Source organism: Achroia grisella, unplaced genomic scaffold, assembly GCF_030625045.1.
Source record: "Achroia grisella isolate CSIRO2021 unplaced genomic scaffold, CSIRO_AGI_Agris_v1 utg770, whole genome shotgun sequence".
Lineage (NCBI taxonomy): Eukaryota > Metazoa > Arthropoda > Insecta > Lepidoptera > Pyralidae > Achroia > Achroia grisella.
The window spans coordinates 3,285,170-3,311,546 of NW_026713016.1; the positions used below are offsets into that span (position 1 = coordinate 3,285,170).

A 26,377-nucleotide genomic window follows, 5' to 3' on the forward strand; every position below is an offset into this window, starting at 1 on the left:
CACAAACATTTATTTACATTCTTATAATGATGATTTCTATCTAAATAGTGAACTTAGATACGAGAATGTTATGAGTAGTTTAATTACGGAAGACAATATTGCCATGTTAGCAAAGAAATATAAACTGACAACCATCGCTTATATGATAATAGACGTTGAAGTACATTCTACATTTAGATGAACCGCTCATGCGCTCTATTCTCGGAGCCAATGTGTTAGGTTGTTGAGGTTATTATGCATATATATCTTGTATTTTTACAGAAATACTTGTAGGTATCACTTCATCCTTACAATTCAGAACTCAGCTAAAGGTATAACTGTGTGTGAATGAATGAATAAAAAAGTTATAAGTATATTTAAGTAACTTTTGTTTTTATAACTATCTGACCCGCGCGACTTCGTCACATGACACTCATCATTATATATCGCTTAATTTACATAATTATTTTTAAATTATAGCCTATGTGTTCTTCTGATGTATAAGCTAAGCTATGATACTGTAAATTCTCATCGAAATCCGTTCAGTAGTGTTTGCGTGAAAGAGTAACAAACATCCATCCATAGTCACAAACTGTCGCATTTATAACATACTAATATTATAAATGCGCAAGTTTGTGATAGAAAGATAGAATAAGCAAAGGAATAGGATAATCATGACCGTGTTAAATAAGGTCTACTGATCAGAGATATGTTATTGGCTATCCGAGTTCTCAGTCGTTCTCACATCAACAGGTCTGGGTGGGCCAAGGCTGCCTTGGCACTGACCTGGTTCTGTGACCTCGAATTCACCCCGCACACGGCCCGGGATCTGCGATGCAGCGCAGGAAATCACTACCTGCATGCAACTAGGCGACACATTTGATAGATTTCATAATAGATATACAAAACGATATTTCCACGAATTTAAAACAATTTTACATGTATATACTAAAATAGTGAATATTTTTTTTTGGAAATTAACATAAATTGTTACTTATTATTTCAGTATTTGTACTCTTATTAATTGATGAAATACGTAGTATATACAAAACTATATTATTAAACATATTTTATTACATTTTGTATACTACAAAATTTTACATTTAAATACAGCAAATAGGTTTGATAATATTTTTTAAATAGGCATTGACAATTTATAATTTAAATAAATAGACATGCAAAATCATTGTAATTTTTTTTTTAAATTATTTTTCGAATTTTATTATAAAGAACCTAGTTTACATAGTGAGATATTTGTTTTTATTATGATACACATACGAGATATTAATGATCAGTGTCTGTTGTGAACAATGATAATGGCAGTTTAGACGGTGTTAAAAAAAATAGTTATTTGAACAGTAAAAGGGTTATGTTTCCTTCAAAACTATTTTATATTCAGACAAATGGCCCCTAATGGACATTACCACAGAAACGTCGATTTTCACTTTATTGTACAAACAAGTAACACCTTCTCAATTATGTATGTGGCCAATCGATAATTGATGCATGATAATGATAGCTACTACTTGGTAAACCGGTTAATTATATATTATTATACTGACTTGTATGCGTTTGAACATATTTTATGACAGTATATTCTTGTTAAGGGTATTGTACAATGTACATATATAATATATTGTAAAATAGTTATTTATTATTACGTATGAACTGGACAAAAATTATGTAACAGCCAGCCTTTGTGTAGATAACAAATACATTTTAGTTAGTTGAATTTGAGATGAAAATTGCTGGTAATGCTACAATATATCGATTTTACACTATCCAATATTGATACGAGTATTGATTTGGAATGATATCGTACATAGCTAGTGATGGCTAAAATTATATACAAAGGAGGAATAATACTTCCCTGACTGAAAAATCATCCAAGGGTTCATCCATTTTCCATAAACAAGCACATTTAGTGTGAAGTTGAAATTCTTAGAAACGGTCTGCGTGACGAGACGATTATGTAGCATGTGCTTAATCGTGGATAAAGCTACAATAATGGATTCACCCTGCCTATTCATTAACGGGCCTCGTGAAATTATTGATAGATAAAAATAATTATGAATGGCATTGTGTCTGTCATAATTCTTAAAGTAGATATAATCTTCAATTCTTCAAAACAATTTTTGACAGTGGTTACAATTAATGGTTCACAAAATAGATTTTAAAATCAATAGACATGTAATTTAATCTAATTTGTATTTTTATTGTTGTTAGATGTGTCCGAAAATTCATAAATTGTAACTGAGTTACCCTCACAAATATATATGGGTGGAATTTGAAACAGTGTTTTGAAAGTTCCATGCAAACCTCGAGGTCAGGTGATTGATTAAGTACGAAAGTTTCAAAAATATATTTTTATGTATTTGAATCCATGTTCATTGTGACAAGTTATTCAGTTTTACGAATATTACTGCTAATTTTCAAGTAATTTCACGTAGGAGGTTCTCTATTTCTGAGAAATTATTCGACATGATATGAGTATGTGCTTATTTTTTAACATAGCACCATTCACACTCAAGTATACCAAGTTTGGCAAACTTAAAATATATAGCCTCGAACGAAGAGAAAAAATCTCGAATTTCGGCTCTACCTCGTATATTATTTATTTTGATAGTTGGCATACTTGCTCCTACACCTTGGAATCTTAATTAGTTGTTGTTTTTGAAGAAGTTTACTCTTACTCATAAGGTTAAGCCTAATTTACATGAAACTAGCGGCATGAAAATGGTTTCACTTCACATACACAGTATAGACAAATTATTTTGTTAATATTTTAAGTATGTTACTTTGAATTATTTAATCTCTTGGTAAACACAAATAAGATATGAAAAATGTTTAAACGGCTGTACAATAAACATAGTTCAACAAGTTTTTAGATTTACAATAACCAAGTTACTTAATATATTACTAAATCTTTATCGAATAATTATCATAAATAATTTTAAATTAAATGTCATTAATATTTTTTTTATTATTCGACTAATTTTAAATAAACAGTAACATTTAATTATAGTTATTAGCATTTAATTTTATTCTAAGATCCAACTCCGTTTTTCTTCTTTGTTTCTACGACATAAAAATATCTGCCTCATCATTATTAACAAAATTTTCTTGTTATTTTAATACGCCACAAGGCTAGTAGCTAATTAATACTCCTGAAATATTACACAACTTCCAAGTATGAAGCTGAAATATTGATTTTTGAAAAGGAACTCTTCATTACATAGTATAAAACAAAATCGCTGTCGCTGTCTGTCCGTCCCTATGTGTGGTTAAATCTTTAAAACTACGCAACAGATTTTGAATCGTTTTTTTAATACATCAAGTGATTCAGGAGGAAGGTTTATATGAAGCCGGGGTGAGTAGCTAGTAGAGAATAAATCCAAGACCAATTCTTTTCCCGGATCGAGCGGTTCATATTTGGTAGGTACGTAATATTGGATCCCTTCATCCGTTATGTTATGGGTTATGAAACTGCGATGGAATAGGGGTTTTTCTTTTGTTATAGAACTTTACCCAATAAAATTGGGAATAAGCCCTATTGTCAAATTATGTCTTTGTATCTAAATGCATTAAGTAGTTCACATGACTGTTTACTTATATAAGCACTTGACTTACATATATGTACAACTAAGAACCTAAAATTAAAAACCTTAAAAATATAATATAATGACTAAAATATATTGTTAAAAGGGGTCCCTTTAGGCAACGTTCCGAAGATACCGGCAGCGTTCCCTCTTGGAATAGCTAGACTAATTCTTTGTCCAAGGTAGCTGCCAGCTATTCGGTCTTCTGTGATGTCGACTAACTTTGTCGTTATTTCTTTGAAAAGTCTAATAGCGCTAGGACCCCACGGACCAAGGGTCTCGACACCGAATGGGACAAAATCATATTCGGAGCCTAGACCCCTGTATTTACATGTTTTGGCTTTTTCAGCCGAAGCGGCTGATATATGTACATATATAGACATATTTGATAAAATATCTATTTTATGTAATTTTAGCCTACATATATAGGGATTATTATTTGGTTTCGAACTCATACGTATACATATTATATTTAATGCAGCCATGATTAATATAAATAATTTTGCCAAATTATATTTTAATGAAGGTTGTTATTATGTTGTTATTATTTATTGATGGTCATATTTGTTTTAACAGAGTTTCACTTACGACAATAATTGATGGTGATATATCGCCCTTATTGTAAGGAATCTCATGCTCTCTCTTTTTTATATAGTTATTATATAAAGAGAGTAAATTTTGCAAATTTTGTTATGAATAAAGGAAATGTCGGAAATTTTCTCAAATATTGCAATAGGTCGAGATTTTTTTTTTCTATTTGTAAGGTACATTGTATCACATGATATAGGCTATATATTATGTCAATATGTACGAAATGTACCAACTTATATGTATCCAGGCGTACTCGGGGCGGGACATAAGTTACCTCAAATTTATAATATAACCAAAATTTATCAATACTATGTACTATCTTATCTGTGGTAATACATAAATTTTAACTATTACATCATCTTTATTTATAATTATTATTATCTACTTGAATGTAAATAAAAAATAATGAGCGGAGACCATACTTTAGTACATAGAAGCTTTAGTGTAAAAAGCCTTTGAGCTGGATTAAACGTAAAATTAATAATGGGATTGTTCAGAATCCTAACAATGAATGTTTCAAAAGAACAATTGTATAAATTAAAGATACGAACAGAAATTAGACAAATAAAGGCAATAAAAAGCTACGGCGCTAGAGAAAAAGGCGCCGTGTAATAATGAGAAGAGGGATGGTGGCCGACGTTAAATATCACTTTGTGAAGTGAGGGTGGCACGGGGCGTGAAACGCCATCCCACCTCCAGTTGTCTTGAATAACGCCACTGAATATGTCACCCGAACGGTCATGCATCGCCACGGTAACTTTTTTCGTGACTATAATTTAATGAAAGGATAATGTTATTTATTTATTTCGAACCGCGAGTTTGTGTGCATTTCTTTTATATAAAAGATACTCTTTGTCTGTATTCTATGTTAATGTCACAGATTAAGATTCGTTCAGTTATTTCGCCGTTAAATAATAAAAAACAGTAGGAAAAAAAAATTACATTTGTAATGTTACTATTTTATTATTTACTAATTTTATTTGTCTATTTTGGTATTGATACATATAAAGCTTATGTACTTAATTATTTTATAACTATTTATTTTTATTTGTTTAAGCACGGTATTAACTTGACCTGAATATTGTAATTGATAGTGGCCTTCAATATGTTAGTTACTATCATTCCTTATTTTAAGTAATTGAAAGGTTCCTGATTTATTTTAAGAAGTAAAGAAAATATTTTTCTAAATCGTTCTTATAGACATATCAAATACCTATGAGATAATGAATTAGTTTTAAATAAAATATATATAAACATTTTCATTCATTCATTCATTTAGTTTTAAGTTATAAATATTTTTTTAGTTTCAATTTAATTAAAAGCAGGAAATAAAAAATATTATAAAGAATTCCTTAATTGTTCATTTAGTGAAATTTAATCGTCATTGATTATTGTACTTGTCAGTATTTATTACCTATTGTGTAGAATTCAACTATAATTATACAATTATTACAGCAGCTATTTTAGTCATTGGACTTTTAAATCATGCTACTTGTTTCTTCAGCGGGTTTGCAGTATTAGATTTGTGTTTATGGCCAGTAATACTTAAAAACAATGTCTATTAGATACTGAAATATTTTGATATATGTACGTAATCGTCGTAGAGATATTTGGGGGATGCCTTTGTTCAGCAGTGGACATCTTCCGGGCTGAGATGATGAAGTACGTAATTATAGGATATATAAAATAATATAAATATAAAAAGAGAAAACCATAAAATTCTTAATATTCTATTCAAATGCAAATATTTTTAATAAAAACTTCAGGTTTTTATTTGTTAACTATTGGAAATGGAAAATATATTTTTTTACATGTTAAATGGAATACTAATTAATAAGAACGAAAGTTTTATATTCTTATTTTGCAAATACGTATATTTAAAAAAAAAAAAAAATATTTTATTATCTAGAAACATTAAAGTAAATGAAATAAGTTGGTAGAGATCAATATGTGTTTCATTAGATAAAATTATGTCACAGTAAATTGTTATTATAGAATATTTACTACCATTCCATCAATTTTCGTTTAGATTAACATAAATATATACGTATATAATGAAGTTGATTGACATAAAGTTAAGGCACTTACGAAATAAGACTGTGGGAGGATCCATTGGGTATGACACGTTTACGGCGAGGGTAAAAAGCATTTCAAGTGTAAGTCGCTTGTTTTATGAGTTCAAAGCTCTATATTGCGATAAAGAATTCGGTGGTGGGTGCTATCTCCACCCATGTCTCTAAACGCACCACATCAATTTATATTAAAAAAAATCTAGAGACTAATACCTCTTTTTTTCATTTAAATATATCCAGGTTTACAAATAAATCTATTTATAATGCCGCATGGTGTTAAGTCCGCTATATGTATTTTGAAATTATATCCATTAAAGTTATTTAAAATAAATAAAATGAAATAATTAATATATTCTTATTATAAATGATCGGGTGATAGTATAATAAACAATAAATGTTAATTATAACTAAATGTTGACACGCAAAGAACTTTTAAACGCGATATGTATTTAAATTTCTATCTATTGTTAAAGGTTTGTATTTTACCTATTATAACATATAATTTTAATATATATCTATTGTTAAGGCTATCTCATATTACAAATTTAAAAATATCACTGATGATATCAAAGAAGCGACAATGAAAATCTCATTATATAATAAACTTTATAAATGTATATTTTTTTATACTACTGACATTTAATGTTGACACGTCATTTATAGAATAGGCTATAGGTTTACTGTCAGGATTCTCTCAATATCAAGTAATGATAACGCTGTTATTTAATGATAATTTTATGAAAATAGATAGGTATTTTTAATCAACTGATATGTTAATATCATAATCCATTTATTTTTTGACCTACTAGCTGAGGGGGGGTCTTATCTAACATTCTTCTTTCGAATGTTCGCAAATATCAGAAGCAAGGGCAAATAGAAATCTATCATCTATTTAATTTGTTTATATGTAATATTATAGAAGTGTTTTATATATACGATTTAACAAAATTGTAATATAAAACTGATTAAACAGTATTCGAGTTTTTGAGTGAGTCCGTTACATTATATTATTATGGCCTTATTTTTATTCATATTATATATATATATATATATATATATATATATATTGATTTACAGTATATAAATAAAAAAAATAAGACCATAATAATATAATGTACTATATATATATATAGAATATTTAAGTACTTCTTACAAATGTACGAATGGTAAATTATCTGCTTATTGTGGAACTTAATGGATTATTTAAATTTAATATTACGTATGTAAAAGCGGGGAAGGGTGGGAAGGCCTCCAGTAAGGTGGACTGACGATCTGGCAAGAGCGCTGGAAGACGATGGATACGCAGCGCAGGAACTATCTTCGTGGAGATCTTTGGGGGTAGCCCATGTCTAGCAGTGGACGTCTTCTGGGCTGCGATGATGATGTAAAAAAACCAACAGTCTCTATCAAGATAGAATACCAATAGGATCGTGACTTAATTAAAAATATATATTCTAAATTATACAAAATAGTTCATTATTTTGTATATACATAGATAGTATTATGGGAAGACACTAACATATATATAGGAACCCTAAGCGGGCCACTTCAGTGTTGGCATTGCGTCGCTATACGGTTTTGCTTGAGTGGATGTGAAAGCATCCGCGTCCGGAACCCAGTATTCCATTAGTTCCATTTATTCAGGGCTGGCGATTGTGGCACGTGACAATAATATAAAAAAAGTCACGTATGATCTCTGACAATTTGTCACGGAATATGACTGCGAGGATATTTATTTGATAATAGCGGTAAGCTCGACTTCATCTGCACAACATTTTATCCCCTATTTCACAATTCCAGATTATTTTTCGAGACAAAGGATAGCCTACGAGTATGTCCATGTTCGTAATTCATATAAAATTTCATTAAGTTCCGTTTAGTCGTAGTCGTGAAAAGGTAACAAACTGACTGACAGATACTCTTTTGTTTTTAGAATATAATAATAGACTAGAAGGCGAGGGCCTTCGCTCGCATAGCTCGTAAGTATATAAAAATATTCACAAGAAATATTTTTTCCATTCCATGAAATTTTATCTTTCTTCGGCCTATATGTAGACCACTATTTAACTACATACTTTATAAATTTAATATTGAATCAGTATAGTAATGAAAAAGGTTCATATTACATAACATGCAACCAGAATACACTACTGTCATCCCTAATTTCGATTCATCTTGTTCTGCGCACACAGCAATTTACTGCATTTCATAATAATATTATATTTCTAATTATTATGTATTAGCTTAGTAATATCTAAATAATTAGTGTAGTAATTTTGTATAACTATTGGAGAATCTCCAATCGCGATGAAAACAATATTTTAACATGTTTCGTTTTTGTTCTTTATATTAACAAATGCAACGTGATCGTAGCGAAGACCCATCTACCCAGTTTCGCTTTAATTAATTCAATCAAATAAACGATTTATCTATCTATCATCATTTAAATCATCGGAGAGTCAGTCAGGAATATAAATTGACATAATCGTACTCACGTATGAGGTTTATAAGTAATCTGGGTACTATCGGAAATGGCTAAATCGAGTTGGGTGTGTATTTTGAATCAATTCTAATTGGTTTACAAACAAAAAAATTTCGACCTGAACTAGTTAAATTACTATTAGATTAGTATATGTTTAATATTAACTTAAAAGACAATATATATACTTACATTATTTGCTGTACTTACGAGTATATCTACAATATTTACTATGTACGAAACCACAGAGACCCCACGACAGTGGATTGTGGAATCTCACAGTAATTGAGAATTTCCTCTCTCACATGGTGACACATATGCTCCTGAATTTCACGTGTAATTTACTAAAGATGAGGCAGGATTTATCTGTTCACATACTCCAGTCGCGAGGAGTGAAGGCACGAGTAAAATTGTAATGTACCTATTTACTTGTTAAAGAAAATGTAAGAAATTACTCTGTTAAAGTATCTTTCTTCCAATTTTCACGTGTGCTACAATTACAATAAAAATTAATCAAGTGTGAATCGAGGTAGGCTTGAACAATTACTTCTGCGTGGAAGCGTTGTAAACTGTATTTCGGTCATAGAGTGGTAATGATACACGACAGTCTTCTGGAATGACACATTATGAGAGTTATTAAAACTTAATCATAATTCTATTCATGTAAATATGTGACTGTTACCATTGACTAATCAGGCGGGCCGTCAATGTGTTGCCATTCCGGTTACTTAAAAAAATGTCGAAAGATAACGGTCAGGTAGAGTTTCAACATTGGTACAATCAGTAAAATTAAATCGGCAGTCTGACTATGATAAATCAGCCTATATTTCGCTACACACTAGGCGATCTAGGAAGCGTTCCAGGGAACTCTCCACCAGTTTCAATATTGGATATATTAGTAGTATGTAGGCTGTTTAAGTCAATGAAATTCAAATCATCTCATATATTATTTACCTACTCCCAACTACCCCGTAATATCTCAGCACAGTTATTAAAGCTGAGGATTCATAATAAGTTTCTGCTGTACAAAAGCAAACTTCCAGTCGCTCTTAAAATTTAATACTTCACGCATCTGAAGCTCGGCTATTCATATTTCCAATAACACACGAGTACGAGGAAAATGCTGGTTTGAAACACATTAATGCCTGTTCCCGGAGAGACTTGGCTTCGCAAATATTGAGAAATTGAGATGTTATAGAACTTGTTGCTAGTTCCGATATAATACCAAATATGAAACAGCAACAAATGTAACACAATTACTGTATGCTTAAAGAAGAATTTATTCTTTAAAATAACATTGATAAATAATGTATGTACTATGTAGTGCACATTTACATTTGCATACAATTATACAAATATACTCAAAAAGATTTTTTAACCCAGATCTGTCACCAAATCACACATTGAAAATTGTAAACTATTTTTTATTTCACTTAAAATGTTTGCTGGTAGCATAAAATACTATTGTCGTAGGTGAAAAGTTGTAAAAAATATCTATTCTTATAATAAATATTGTGGTATGAGAAAATAAAAAAAATAGTAGTGTCTCTTTGTAATGTCAAATTGACAGCTTTGCACTAAATCCATATGAAAGTATATTTGGTGCTGAAATAAAAAAATATATAGCGTCTGTGTGTTCTAATCTCTAAATTGGATGGACCGAATTTGATGGAACTTTCAGTCGCAGATAGCTAAAGTTATAAGAAGTAACTTAGGCTACTGTTACTTTATATATTTTATTTATTTTAATTCCACGGGAAGCAGCTAGTTACAGTAGTTAGTGTATTTTTTATGAAACAAAGCTCTTTTATATAATCATACCCACCTAGGTACGATTATATAAAATGTCTCTACATAGTTCCAAAAAATGTAAAAGTCGTAATTTAATATAAAAAAATCTTTGAATCAGCAATAACGATTAAACAAAAGAGTGCGTGTGTCAAATATGTACATGGTAGTGTGTGTACTGCTTTTTTTATTGTATTTAATGTATTTTTGTTGCATAAAATATATAAACTATAAGTGTGCAATATTTTATACACGTCGTGTGAAATTTCGAGAAAAGGGCTTTCGTGGGGTTTGGTACAATGTTTTTGCTGTTGATAACAATATTTAAAGTAGGTAACATGCTACATTCATTGATGATTGAATATGTACCTTCTAATAGTGCGACATTAGTTATTACTTAAGTTAAGTATCCCACTGGTGAGCAAAATTCTAAATATTCACATCATGTAACTCACGTCACATTTCGTAAGCGCCCAAATCGTTAAGACAGCGTCACCATGGTCTCCTGGTCGTTGTAATAAAAAACAAAAATAAAAAGTTATTCCAATATCATTATACTCTAATTTGACGTACAACGTAGCTCGGCAAAGGAAATAAAATATGAATTCAGGCCGATATTAGCTACATTGTTTATTGCCCTTTTTATATAACTTACCATAATAAATGGCAGACGTACGTCTAATAAGACGTAAACATTTTATTCTGATTGTATTTTCTGATTTTATATCGTCAGGTATAAAGTTAATAGGCAAGTGTCTATTTGAAGTGTGAATAAAAATCTTTATTATTTATCTATATTGGTTTTCTTCTGTATCTTATTTCTTTTTAATGTCTTCAATGTTTGTGTTTCCGTTATTTTAGATTATCAACAAACTCGGATTAATAAATAATACCATAGCAACAGATCAGACTGCAGCAAGTTAACCTTGATATTGGCAATCATCGAAACTCTGATGAAACCATAGATAATGTAAAGAAATATATCGATTCAATTTATATAATAATATTATTAATATTTCTTGTCAGTTCTTCTCATCTCGAAATCATTCCGAACTGATAGTAGATTTGACATATCATAAGAGTCTGTAATAGAATGATGAACATGAATAAACCTACATGAATAAAGATATTTTGAATTTGAATTTGAATTTAGGATAGCAAAAAAAAAAGTAGTAGATAGCAAATTACTTTATTTTTAAAATAAATGTATAATTTACAAATATGTATATATTTGTATATATGATACAATAATTTACAGTAACGATAATTATTTCAATTCAATTTATATTATATAATTTATTTATGGAATACTGTCAAACATTAAATTTTGTACGGATCGAGTAAATGGAAAACAAAGGAGCTCTGAATTTAACATTTCGTAGAACAATTTTCGTCGAAAGCAAATTAGCATAGCTATTCTTTGTATTCTTTATTAAATATATTTATTAGCATCTAAGTGTCAGTCGGATATTAAAAACGTAAAAATGATACAATAATCAACTTATACTTATTATATAAAGCAGAATTCATCCAAAATGACGTTCGACGACTCAAGTTTGGTTAAATATATCCCTATTCAATAAATCGATTTGAAATAAGTGGGACGTTGGAATGCTCTAATCTATATTTAAAAGTAGATATTATAAATATGTTATATGTATGCTTAAATGCCAAACGATTTAAATGCACTTTTTGCGAAATTCCAAGTCGATTATTTAGAGTTGTGGAAATGACGCATTATGATTCGAAGTTCTATAATACGTGACAGTTACGGTAACGATGATAAAATGAATCGTAATATTCTCTGTAAAGGGTTTATTATGAGTCAATTTGTGTCTATTGATTTGAGGTAGATTCTGCTGTTATCAGATTTATCAACAACCGCGAAAGCTTAAAATTGTTTATCGGTACGAAATTTAAATATTATTCTGGGTCGATAAATTATATTTACACCTACATTATTTTTTTATGTATTTTATACAGAAATATAATGTGAATTTACTAGGGATAAACATTATTTTTAATTTATCGTTTCATGTGGGCATAATTTTGTTAAATATTTACATGTGGCTGTTTACTTGTGCATACAGCGAGAGCACATTATGCAATGCGTTTTAAAACGTTTGTTAATATCGAATTTTAAGTTTAGTAGTTTTAATTTTTAAATAAAAGGAAGGATTTATTAGAAAATTGAATCAAGAGCTCTATTTCCTTATTGTAAATTATAGAATGTAGCGATAACTAATCAATTAATTTATTGAATAAACTTCTGATTTTATGCCATATTCTCTGTATCTTTGGAAGTAATTTAATTAATAGCCGTTTCAAATACCCCACAATAGATTCCGTTCACACGAAAATTGCGTATTTAGCAGACCCTACAAGATATCTATACGAAATAGCCGCAAAATATACAACAAAAATATAAAATTCAAATTAGTTCGTAAATATTATTCTCAGCAACAAAAATAAACCTCAATTAATTTCAAAATTCGTCCGTTCGTTTCATCTTTTTCTATACAAATCGATTTTCTATATTCTCGTTAACGAATATTCTACAGATATCACTGATTTTGTTTAATTAAAACTTGTAAATTAATTTTTCACGCCGGTGACTTTGTATTCTCTAAGCAATTTGCACTTAAGACGGCGCATTCAGTAGAAAATATAGCAATTACTGCTGACAATATATTTTTTAACTTAAACAATAGAGTTAATGTAATGGCAAGGACATGACAAAGTAAGAGTAGCAACAATAACATTTATGTAATTATTGTATTCAGTATTTATTTTTCTAGTAGAAGAAGAAACATATATGTGTACAGAGTAATTATTAATTATTATAATGGACTGGCAATATAAAACTGAAAATATAAAATTCGGTAGTAAAATTACAGGATATGTAGGCATTACGTCTGTCATTTATATATTATTTTAGTGGTAAGACATAGGTTTTATCACTAGCGTCAAATTAAACGTTGTTTTGTATAAAGGCAATGGTCACCAGCTTTTTCCAGCAATTCGTCAACTTGTTTTACATTCCAATAACATAAACCTTTCCTGAGTGTAGGTCATAAAAATATTTTTTGTAAATTTCTAGTTTATATCTAGATATCAAACAATTCAATATACAATATTATTTACCTTGTTAGTTGGTATTGTCTCTTCAGAATTAGATTACCGATGCTCTAATTGCAATTGTACAATATTAAGCACAATGTGATTATGATTTGTGGTAATGTGTGCCCAACGCAGTTAACCATATATGATATCCACAAATTACAAGAAGATACAAATATAGAAACTTATATTTTACAGTCGATCTGTTTGCTTTGACGTTGAACGACGATTTCGCAATACCTTACCACCAATGTGACTCACCAACCATCAACATTCAATTTTTAAACTTAAAAAATTTTAAGTTACGTACTGATATGTAATGTATCTATAGTTTGATACTAGATATGAGAGCTATCAGAATCATAACACGACCGAAATCAAACCGAAGTAATGTGAAATTGTATTTTTCAATGTTGTTTATTCAATCCCATATGAAAAAAATAATCTATATTTATATAAAATGAAAGAGCAAATAGTATCGAGTAAGTTACATACCTATTTATTCAATGCAATTTCGATTTCCTTCCAGTTCAAAGGTGCAGTTCAATTTTCTAAATATTATTGTATATCATATATTTATATTGGATTTGTCAATTTTGATAAATCAGTTTCATCATTATTTATTATAATAAAATATTTGTGTATAAAATATCTATGTTCTTATATACGTATATATTTTTATAACTGTTTATGTTTACATATTTCAGTATTTATGTACATTATACACTGGATTATTTCTTTGCTGTTTTAGATTGTCTTGTAATTATTGTACCGAAACTATAAAAGCTTCTGATAGGTTTTGATAAATGAGAATCATAGATACTGATTTAAAATGTATATTAACTTATATAGTAAAATGAGTACGTGCGGCGCTGCTGGTGATCAAATGCGAACTGATTTTTGGTGAAATATGAAATGTAATATGAAATTATTGCCAGATATTGTACGATTATCATTATTAATTAGTAGTTTTTACCATTTTATTTCTTTTACACTAATTAGTACCTACTCCTTATAACCTATGCCACCGTTTCGGTTTGATTCGAATAGATCTGTACTGTATTTTCTGAGTTGATTTCTGAATAATATATATTTATAAATATAATCCATAATGATAGATAGATAGATTAAAGTTTTATTTGCGTTAAACGTGTAATAATATATTTATTTATAAATCTGTTATATTAATAAATATCAACAATGTCTAGCACCGTGTACTTAACCACAAGTGGCATTCAATATATCTGCGACAGATTTCATCACGTCTTAAATATCTGCTAAAAGCATATAAATCCTTAATCAAAATTTATCGCACTCGGTGCCGAGTATTGATTCGGCGAAATTATGGTAGGCGCTCAGAGAACCTAGATATGTGGTTAGTGATTCGATGTCTAAATATGTTTACGCTACACACGCACGAGAAAGAACGAGACAGCACTTCCGGCACTCATTGTGTATAATTCAAGGGGGCTGATTCTATCTTCCATCAGTGAAATATAAGGGTTACACACATCGAACTTGTGCTTATTTACATTTGGTTTCAAAAATAGGAGATACATAATTAGATTTTATTATTTATTATATTTTTGGATACAAGTCCGTTACAGTATAAATATCATGATGGTACACGTACTCATAAATGGTAACCATCATCTATTGCGATTAATAACGACTTATGTTTTATATTGTTGAAATCTATGTTTCAAAAATCAATGTTTTTTTGTGGAAATAAATATTATTATTATTATTATTATTGTTTCGTCGCTCCATTGCTTTTATTATGATATTAATAGATTTCATAAAATTCCAGCATGAAAGAAAAAATAAACTAATTCCATACTGCGAAAAAGGGGAATAAAAGATAATTGTGAATGGGTACTAAAATTATCAGATAATATTTACCAGTTACTGCTACCTACTTTGCCCAGAAAATAAGTATGGCTATTGAGAGAGAAAGCACTGGTAGTATATTGGGAACACACGTTCAATGTGACACATAATTTAATAATAATGATTATCCGTAATATTGACATTTTATTGTATAATACATTATCAAAATCATCAGACATTGTCCGATTTTTTCTACTTTACTTTAAATCTAAAATAAGAAGTTCTGTCTATATTTCTTGTTACGTTTGAACCGTCATCGCGGTTCGAACCCTTGTCAGGTCTGAAAACGGTTAAAATACGTACACTATTCCCTCGATTCAGCGATGTAAACAAAATTTTGTTATCTACTTGCATGTAAAGGTAATTTATGTGGTAATAGTTGTAACATAGCTAGCTTTGATCTAATTTCCCCATAAATTATACGGAATAAATCGGAACGCTCCATTTTTACGGGAGCATGTTTACAGATCAAATACTGCGTGTTTACCTAAGAAATGGTTACGATCAACAAACATGATTGATTAGAGCTTATGTGGCATCGACCTGACGGGTATCTGACGAAATCTTGAACCACTACTAACACTTTACAAGTTCACTTTACTGTGAATAATGAAGCATGCATATGGTTTTTTTAACTATTCTAATGTTGTAGCAGCTGGCATTTACAGATTCACCGAACGTTAGGGGGCGAGTGCAGATGACATTCCTAACCTGCAAAGGACTTTTGGAGGGCCTGAAGGCGAACTCCTGCTTGACGGATTTGAGTTTAGCTAGAGGGCACAGCTAGGGGTTCGAACGTCGGCTCAGGGCGTCGTAATTTTGATGTCTGTTTGAATTGGATGAGTGATTGCTCGGAAGGGCATTATTAAAATAAACATCCAATCTCTCCGACAATTGAATATATTATAGTTTAATATGTTTAATTTAAGTCTTTATCTTAACATATAACATAATAAAGTCATGCTAAATGCTCATGTCAAAGTCATGCTTAAAGCACTTTTAAAGTTTCATATAAAAATGGTTACAGGAAATACGATGAAATTTCATATATAAAACTTATAAATATTATACCAAAATATATAGGTATCCATAATCCACTCACACGTTGTTCTATAACGAATATTGAGTCAAATTTTACAAAAACAAAATCGTTATGCTAATAATAGTAAAACACAACTTTACTTGCGTTTTTAAAATAACTCTGCGTTTAAAGAAAACGAATAATACTATTACGTCAGACTACACTAACAGTAAAGAAATCAAAATAATCTGTACGCACGTAATTGTAAGAAACTGTAGTCTGTAAGTATATAAAATTGTTTATAATCTTGTTACATATGAAAGCAGCTTCTCATTTCGTCTGTATTATTTCTATCTGTTGTTTTATGAACGCTATATCGTACCTCCCTCATTAGCGATCTGGTTACAATAACATCTTTACATATAAAAAGTTAAACAATTTTGGATGAGTGTCATTAACATTAAAGTAAAGATCTTTATACAACAAGAACCTAAAAGTTAGTAATTTTTAGAAATAAATCATGGATGTAAAATGTTTTTGAGTGTCAAATTGATAGCTCACCTGATGAGAATATATATACATAAACTGCCTATATGCTTTATATAAATAATACTATAGACACTTTTCAAAGAGTATATTGTGTCCGCCCATGATAACTTTCTTATAGTATACCTATCGTTGTCTTTTGTGATCGAGATTGCAATAGCTTACGAGATCTTATTGGATATTAAAATGTACGTAGAAAATATAGGATGGTTATGAGAATTTATTGACATATAACACCTGCATATCGCATATTGCTTTTCTACTAATGCATTTACCCTTCAGACTATAAAATAAGGTATATTTGACACAACGATAAGATAACTATTTAGAAAAAGATAACGCCGTTAATGGCGCAAAACGACGTTCCACACCACACATTCAAATACATTTCGACGGTCTTGAGGGAATTAAAATCCTTTTAGAACTTTGATATTTGCCAAGTAATACCATTTTGTACTAAACTAAAAAAAGAATACATTTGTAATAAAACGTATAGACTTTATTTGAAGTACACAATTACAAACCTTTGGTGGGTGAGTTCGACAAGCACTTGAACATGAAATTATTACACATATTTTACAAAAATTCCGAGTATGTGTTGAATTTGTAATCTGTAGTTGTCATTATTATTAAATATTGAAAAACATAGACACTTTTTTTCTGCAATTCAAACAGTACTACTACAGTAAACTACTGCAGGCTAAAAACTGAAATTGTGGTTTCAGTCAGATTGTTTAATCCGCGCCAGCGGAGCTGTGAGCGTTGGCTGGCGTAATAAATTGAAAGCAAATATTTCTCTGAAACCTTTTATCTGTGATATCTAACAGACAGAATGTTATATGAATTTACATAACGAGACAGTGAATATATTTTCAAACTTTTATTTGCGTTATTCCTTATATTTTATTTAGTATACTTACATTCCTTAAGTACTGAGAGTGGTAACTAAATATTTAGAAAATTGCGTTAGCCAGAGATTTAGTCTACGTAGTATTTTCATAAATATTTTTCTGATTCGTACCCTTGCTAGAGTTAATCATCTTTTTTAGGCCTCCTTTACGATCGCGTGACAATTCAAAAAAATTACAATTGCACGAAGATTATCTTATACCTATGTATTAAGTAAAGTGTAAAGGACAAAGTTTATCCATTTTAAATACCAAAATCAATAAGAGCACTTATTTTCATATGAATTAATTCATACTGTTAATTACATATTAGTGCTATAACATTAACTACTATAAATATTTATAGTTCACTATTTTAGCTATAGCAACTATTATATGAATAATAAGTGCTGGTGCGGATGTTTCGTAACTATTTAAGAGAACTGTAACGTTTTATACAATACGGGACGGGTTGCTACGTCCCGGCTTCGCATGCATGCATTTCAAATCTTTGAATTTCTCGGCTTGTTCTGTACTGTATATAACACGTATATATTATACATACATGTAAACCTTTCCCTTGAAACACTTTATCTACTACTGTATTTAAAAGATATAAGCGTACAGGCAGCGTCGACTTTGTTTTATACTATTTAAATTAAAGATATAACAAAATAGCTCTGAGTTTTTCTCGACTTTGGCGAACTTACGTAATATATTTTTAAATTATGTTCTATATTCTGGTGTATAGGCGGATTTTAAATTGTACAGTTGTATAGTTTTATTAAAATCCGTTCAGTAGTTTTGTCAAAGAGCAATAACTACTGGTAAGTTAACATTTTGACTTCTTTTCAATGTTGGTGATTTTATTTAATTTTAAAATTTAGAGAGGAAATTTGTAACTTATTTTAAACTTAGGGTGTGTAATAAGACACAAAATTCTTCTACAAAGATTAAAAATATCATCGTATACCAGTCGAATATAGGTATAGTTTACTTTATTTGAATTATTGGTATTGGTACAGTGATAAAGTGATATTTACATGCTTTTCGATTGAACAGCAGTTTGTTTGATTACATATACACATACTGATATGTATCGATAAATAGTTTAATACTTCGTTATACATCATATTATTGACAATTTAAACCATTTTTAAAATCTGCCTTGTAATATATTATATTATATATTATCATATAACCTATGGATATGGCTGTAACGTTATATATATTATATGTTTAAATGTAGCTGTTGTTCTGTTCATCTGATTGATCTATACATTAATAACGCACAAACTCTTAACTGTTGGTTATCGGTGTAAGAATGTAGAATATACCAACACAATCGTGTTTTTTTAAGAAAATAAAAAATATATATAAAATTCCGAGGGGAACGACAAATAACTGAGGATAAGAATTTGAAGAAAAATGCTAGTATTGTCCGGATTTCGTGCAAATAGTAAATGTTATTTCACCCAGCAACAGATGAATAAGGTAATGTTTCTTAGATGTTGTTATTAGGTACAGTAATGAGAAATAAAAAATACAACCCAAAACATTTAAAATTAATATAGTTGTTGCTAAAACATAACTTTTAATGTTTTTTGAACCACTGTGGTCAAATATTACAAAATTATTCGGCATACGTCCAATTATTAACAATTAATATTTTAACAGTATTTCATTTTAGATTTTTTTTATTACTATTGTTTGTTTTATATTAAATGTAAAATGTAATATAACAGATGAGGCACATTGTTCATGGAACAAAAAGTATAATCCATCACATTTAAAATTAGTAGGTTCTGTTGTTGCTAAGTCACAGTTATGTACCTATATATAAATAAGTAAATATATCCATCAGTGGAAACTACGCTGTTCGTAATTTGTCTCCTAATAAAAGATAAAGTATTATTATAAAATGCTAAGGTCTATGTACATATATTGCAGATAATTAAAATATAATAATCATAATTTTAAATTTTAGTTAATTTCAACAGTATTCGGGACATAATATTGATATTAATTCTACAAAATTATTTTGACGGCGAGTTTTAAAGGAAAGTAGTAAATATATAATTACATACAGGCTACTAAATCGCACAGAAATTGAAATACACACCTGAATATTTTAAATTTGAAGAAAATAATCACCGACGTAGATCCTCTAAACAGTCTATATTTTAAGTAAGTTTCAGTCTTATCCTATTTCAGTCACCAAACAGTTTGCTTTATAAGCTGAGTTTCATTTAAAGGGATTGTGAAATTACAGGATATAAGTATAATATCTTAGTCTTCGAGAGTGGCAACTCATGAGTGGTATCACGCGACGCTAGGAGCATAGACAACGGCTACCACTTACTATCATGTGGGGGTGGTTAGCTAGTTTGCCGATCAAGTTAGATAAAAAATATAGATCGGGAATTACAGAACAAGTACATTGTTATTTGAATACAAAAATATACTTCTTTCTTAACATGTCTATTAGTATAAGAATTTGGAGATGAAAAGTGGTTAGGGACTAAAACATAAATAAAAACCATCAAGTAACAATTTCACATTAAAAATTTTGATAAAGAAAGTACATATAAACCAAAGTTATATCGTGGTCACAGTTGCTTTATTTATTTCTACCGCAAAGTAAGAATGCGTACATTTTTATGTTTTGGTGGAAAGGGTAAAAGCGAGTGCTCTGACACAAGATAAACAAAAAAAATGAGACAGATAGAACAGTCTGCTTTATTTTACCATTAAAATTTAATATTTATTGTAAGCATCCAACCATGGAAAATTGGTTATGAAATATATATTTTATTTTTATTACTCTGTTATTTTATATAACGATGTAGTTTTAATTAATATTTCAATTAATTTTATATTGTAGAGAATTAGTAATTTATTAAATAAAGAAGAATTTTAGTTGGTCTATTTCAATATTCATTTATTGCAAAGATTTTGTTTTGAACTAACACAGGCCCATTTTCTGAATTAGTACCATAACAATATACAATATTTATGACTATGTGAGTCACAATACAGTTTTATTTTGAACTAGCTGTGCCTGTGGTTTCACCCGCTTGTTTATATTATTATAGCCTATGTGTTATACTAATCTAGATGCTATGTTAGTGTAAAGTTTTATCAAAATCAGTTTCGTAGATTTTACGTGCAAGAGTAACAAACATCCATCAATCATCTATCCATCAATACTCACAAACTTTTATGTTTATAATATTAATAAGATGTAGTAAGTAACATTATACAAACTTTATCTGCGTGAAGAAGTAAATAAAAACACAGCCCACAATACAGTTTTATTTTGAATAGATAGAGCGTGTTTCGTCATTTCACTACGATTAGAAACTAGGTGTTCCAGTTGATAGTTTTCTATTATTATCTGTGATGGTAGGTACATGTTCTCAGCGTAAACAAATAAAGGAGAAGCAATCCTTTAAGAATCAAATTGTAACAGAAATAGCCAATGTTTATGACAGTAACGGTTTCGTATCTTCAAAAATAATCAAATCAAAATTATTCTCTTTTATGTAGGTCTTGTACAAATACTTATGATAAGTCATGTCTATATGATATGTCAGTATCGGGGTGTTTTGCGAGACAAAACGAACAACGAGAATAAGATCATTGTTAATTAAATTATAATGCTTTGGTGGTACTACTATGGTAGGGGTAACATTGTACTCAAATATATATACCTGTAGAGTATAAATTAAACTTGTCTTTTCAATATTATGTTTTTTTGGATTATCACTATGTCATTGTTGGTAGTAGTAAATAAAGAGCAAACTCATTTGTAGAGAATAACTAAAAAATTCTTTAACTTCATTTTTTCAAAATTAGGAACTTTATCTATGTATTATAAGGCTGTTCTAAAGAGATAGGGAATAAAAATCGCAAAGCTAAGAACTTCTGGACAAACCCGGGGACTACTAGTTGAACAATAAAAAATTACATATTGTTGCAGAACTTTTTGCTTTATAATTTGTCATTTAGTTGTTTATTGTAATATACGAACGAACCGGATATAATAGAACACCGAACACACATATCTTCATACTGAAAATTATGTTATTATAATTATTCGTATTTTTCATGAGTAAGAACGCTAACGGTTTAATAAAAATTAGTATACGTCATCTATAGACACATAAACTACAACGGACACAGGTCGTCATGTAACACTTATGGCTTATACACTTATCATGAGTAGCCATTCCTGATGTGTAACATGTCATTAGTCCATAATCCTGTAAACCACCAGCAAATTCATAGACAGCTTGCAAAGACAAATCACGGCGACAAAAAGAGGGACGCAGATGATTTTAAACGAACCACGACATTTGCTGTGACTTATAAACCAGCACAGACAATATAATACATATAAAGTAATTACATTATAATTTATCACAGCACAGCACCTACATTGGAAATTAATAATAATAATCCTATTAATTAAATTTCGTAATTGCATATTTGCAGTTCTGAAAATTGATATTTGCTGGAGTTCATTTGTGTAATATCGAAAATGGCGACATAATTAGTGTATGATGTAGATAATTACATTTCAATAACATTACTATGATTGTTTATAGATTAAATATACAAAATTTCAACAATTTCAATAATGTCATATTCTTTATTTCATTGTCATAAGACAGTTTTTCATGTGTATTTTCATAAAAAAGTATCGTTTGATGACTACATTATTATTTTATTATTGAAAAATAGCTTCTCAATTATTTTCAAGAGTTCGTCATGTTAATACGATATACTATATATAATTAGTCTATGTATAACTTTATACATTTGACTATTTCGGCAGTACAGAATATGAATTTTAAATTTAAATTATAAAATTTATATTTATTACCGATATATCAAAAACAGAATTAGCGATAGTTGTTTTTACTTTATACTCTCTACAATTGCTTGTCATCAACGTATCATTCAATGTGGTTTAAATTGGCTTTTAAGGGTTCACATAATTGTATTTTATACCCTAAAGGCTTAAATTGAATTTGATTAAATGAATCGAGCGTTTCATTAACAGAATTTGGAACCGAATTTCCAAGTTGGTTCGTCAAATGTGATTACTCTGTATATAATAGATATGTAATACTGTTTACTTCATTTTCAGTTATCATAAAATAATAATTAAGTTGTTTAATATTAACTTGTATTAATGTATGCGATTCTTAACGTTATTCAGCCTTTAATTTATTAAGTATTTTGAGAATAATCGATGAACACATGTTTAAATTATTATATATTCACTGGTTTATGTAGGTAAATTAATTGGTTCTTCAGAGATGTTTTTGATTAATTTGAATGAAGCTTAATATAAAGTATAATTAAATAATCAAACAGTAATTCATATTCTTTACGTTCCAGTAAATGGGAGTTAGAATATTTAATAAATGTTTTAATATTCAATTGAGTACGAAATGAAAACTTCAGCCAACCGCCGGCGGCTTCTTTGTCTAGGAATATAATTTAGACCTAAATATTCTATAATCATTGCGATGAGAATATTAGCTAGGTACTTGTAATAGGCAGCTGTTATTTTTATTATTTTTCATTACATGTAACAAAAAGGTGTAATTTATATAATAAATACAAATATAAAATAATTCTTTTAATTGTAGAGATCATTTATACAGATATATATACACTATTAATGTATATATGTAAAAAGAATTTAAAACTTATTATTTGATAGCATGTGAATTTTGTTTTTATGATTTATTAATTTAATTAATTTAATAACTTTGATGATATCATGTTTATTCACTATGTTAGGTAGAATTTGAATCTAAGTTTTTCACTATGCGATAAAAATGATAAATATGTTGTATGCGCAGACACAGACCTGTTGAATTATGATATACCTACATTGTATGTTACCTCACATGTATCTGCCGACCTATTTGTCTTCGTATATATTTTAATAATTAATAATATTGAAACAAGATATACAGTTTAAATAATGTTATAGATTATTCAAGTTGTTAATGTTTTTAATATAAGTTATGTTTTTGGTAAACTGTCCATTATGTTCTAACATTATCGAAATTATCCTCCAGGTTATAGACATATTTTAAAAATGTAAATAGAAATATTGAGAATTAAATGAAAGTATTTTCATTTAATTCTCAATATTTCTAGCCGATAAGTGAAACATTTACAACATATAGTGAAAAATTGAAAATGTAGAGTCTAATGAATAATAAATATTAGAATTCGGTTTCAAATTAATCAATTAAGTATAAACAAGTATAATTATTACATTTTATTAATTTATGTTATCTTATTATTATAAAGTATATATATTGATATATACTTTATATGTAAATTAATCAAGAATATCATTTATCACTATTGTATACAAGATAATTGAAATTATACAATACATATACATGCAATAGATAACAACAACATGTATACCTACAGTGAATACATATTGCGATAGACAATTTTTGAAGTACTCTTGTATATCATAATCTCTCAAAGTGGAATTAGACCGATAGAATAGCAGCACAGATTAGAGTTAGACCGAAATGAGAGCTAGGTAAGGATCGGAGATGAATTATATAGTGTTATAATATTCTGAATTGCAATAAAGTAAAAAAAAAAACAAATTTAAAACAAAAGAAGACAACTTTAAATAAAAAGAAACGGAAGAATAACACTACACAAAGAAAACGTTAAAGGAGTAAGGTATAGAATTATCGCTCAGTCTAAATCCACCGATAAATAAAACGTAATATTAATTTTTTTGAAGTTAACTCAATCGTTCGTAAGTGATAATAGATGACTGTGCAACGCGCAATAAGTATCCACCTGGAGGTTGTGGGGGTGGAGGAGGGGAGGGGGGGGGTCTGTGTGTGCGCGGTGTACGGGGTGCGGGTTGTGAGGTTGCATGCTTGTGTTAGTGAGCGTGTCGCGTACCGGCGGGTGCGTGGTGTGAGTGCGCGGCGCGGCGTGCGCTCAGCTCGGCGGTCGAACAGCCACTGGGCGGGTCGCGGCGCCGCAGCCTCCGATCTCTGGGCCGCCCGCCGCCCGCCCAATCTCGATCTGCACGGCTCAAACTTTCAAATGCATTTAATGCTTTCCCGAAGAAGCAACATGTGGCCGACATGATGTGAAAGGTCATGAAGACGTTCTCAATCGTCTTTATGACCTTTTATATCATGTAATTAATCGCTATTCATACTGATATTGTAAATTCGAAAGTGTATCCATATGTCTATTTGTAACCTTTTCTAATAAGCTATTTTTATATCTAAAAAGCACACGAAGTTAGTGATTGTATCGAAAATATCTTGTTTTATATATGTAATATTATAGTTACAGGACATGCTTAAATATTACTTATCATTGATAAGCTATGTTTGTATATGTCTGACTTTTTCATATAATAATTTTATGAAGCGTTATAAATATGAGGGTAATTTGTTACATACTGATAGGTTCTTATCATTAATAATAAAAATTGATCCTGTTGGATTATGTATGAATAACGTCGCATTAAGTATTCAATATATAATACCATTCGGATTATAACGCAATAGGTTCTATAGCGTCATAAGCTAAATTGTATTAGAGGTGGAAGATGATTGGCTCGGGAAATAGGGACTGTAAAACTTATACTCAATTAAACACTTCACGTATCAAATAGGTATTCAAATTTGAATTTAATTACATATTAAGACGTTTGATTTTTCTTCAATTCAATTCATCTGTTTTATAGAGTCTATGTTAAATGTACATTTTGAGCCTGTTGTTTTAAACTGCTACATGGATTGTACTGTATAATTAAAGAATAAAAAGGTATTTAAAATTTATAAAGCTTTTCACTGTGACGGTTGATCGTTAGGGTAAAATATAAATTGATTATTCTACAATTTGAAAATTTCGAAATAATACATAATATACACGGTGTTGATTAAAGTAATGCAATGAGGTAAAAAATGCGATTAATACACAAAAAGTATATCTACCTGGACATAATATCACATACACTAGCAACTACTACTAGTAGCTGGTAATTCTCATTGAAACAGATTATCATCCATATACAGTTATGCCAGTATGTATTAATTAATAATTGCAATTGTAAACTGTATAAATTATATATCATTTCACTGAAGTGTCAAAACTATCGATTTTATTCTACTATTATTACGTACAGTTAATACGCAGTTGCCAATGAAATGTTGAAGGTGCTGACTTAAATTTTTTTTGCAACTTATTCTAATTCTAACCGTAGGTGGCCTTTACAGTTTACTTATCGACAATAAGGAAGAATGCGAAGAGTACTCTAGATCTAAGCAAGTACTTATGGGATGGCTGAAGATCAACTTCCGCCTGATGAAGACTGAGGGTAC

The 26,377-nt window shown here is 29.4% G+C and overlaps 1 protein-coding gene across 1 annotated transcript in view; it reads right to left on the reverse strand.

Moving 5' to 3' along the window:
• Positions 1–24,982, reverse strand: part of LOC131850510 (uncharacterized) — a 33,370-nt gene extending 8,388 nt beyond the window's left edge. Inside the window, exon 1 of the mRNA XM_059200758.1 lies at positions 24,939–24,982. The gene's annotated coding sequence lies outside the window, so the exon portion shown is untranslated. The remainder of the gene's footprint in view (positions 1–24,938) is intronic.
• Positions 24,983–26,377: the final 1,395 nt, after the last annotated feature.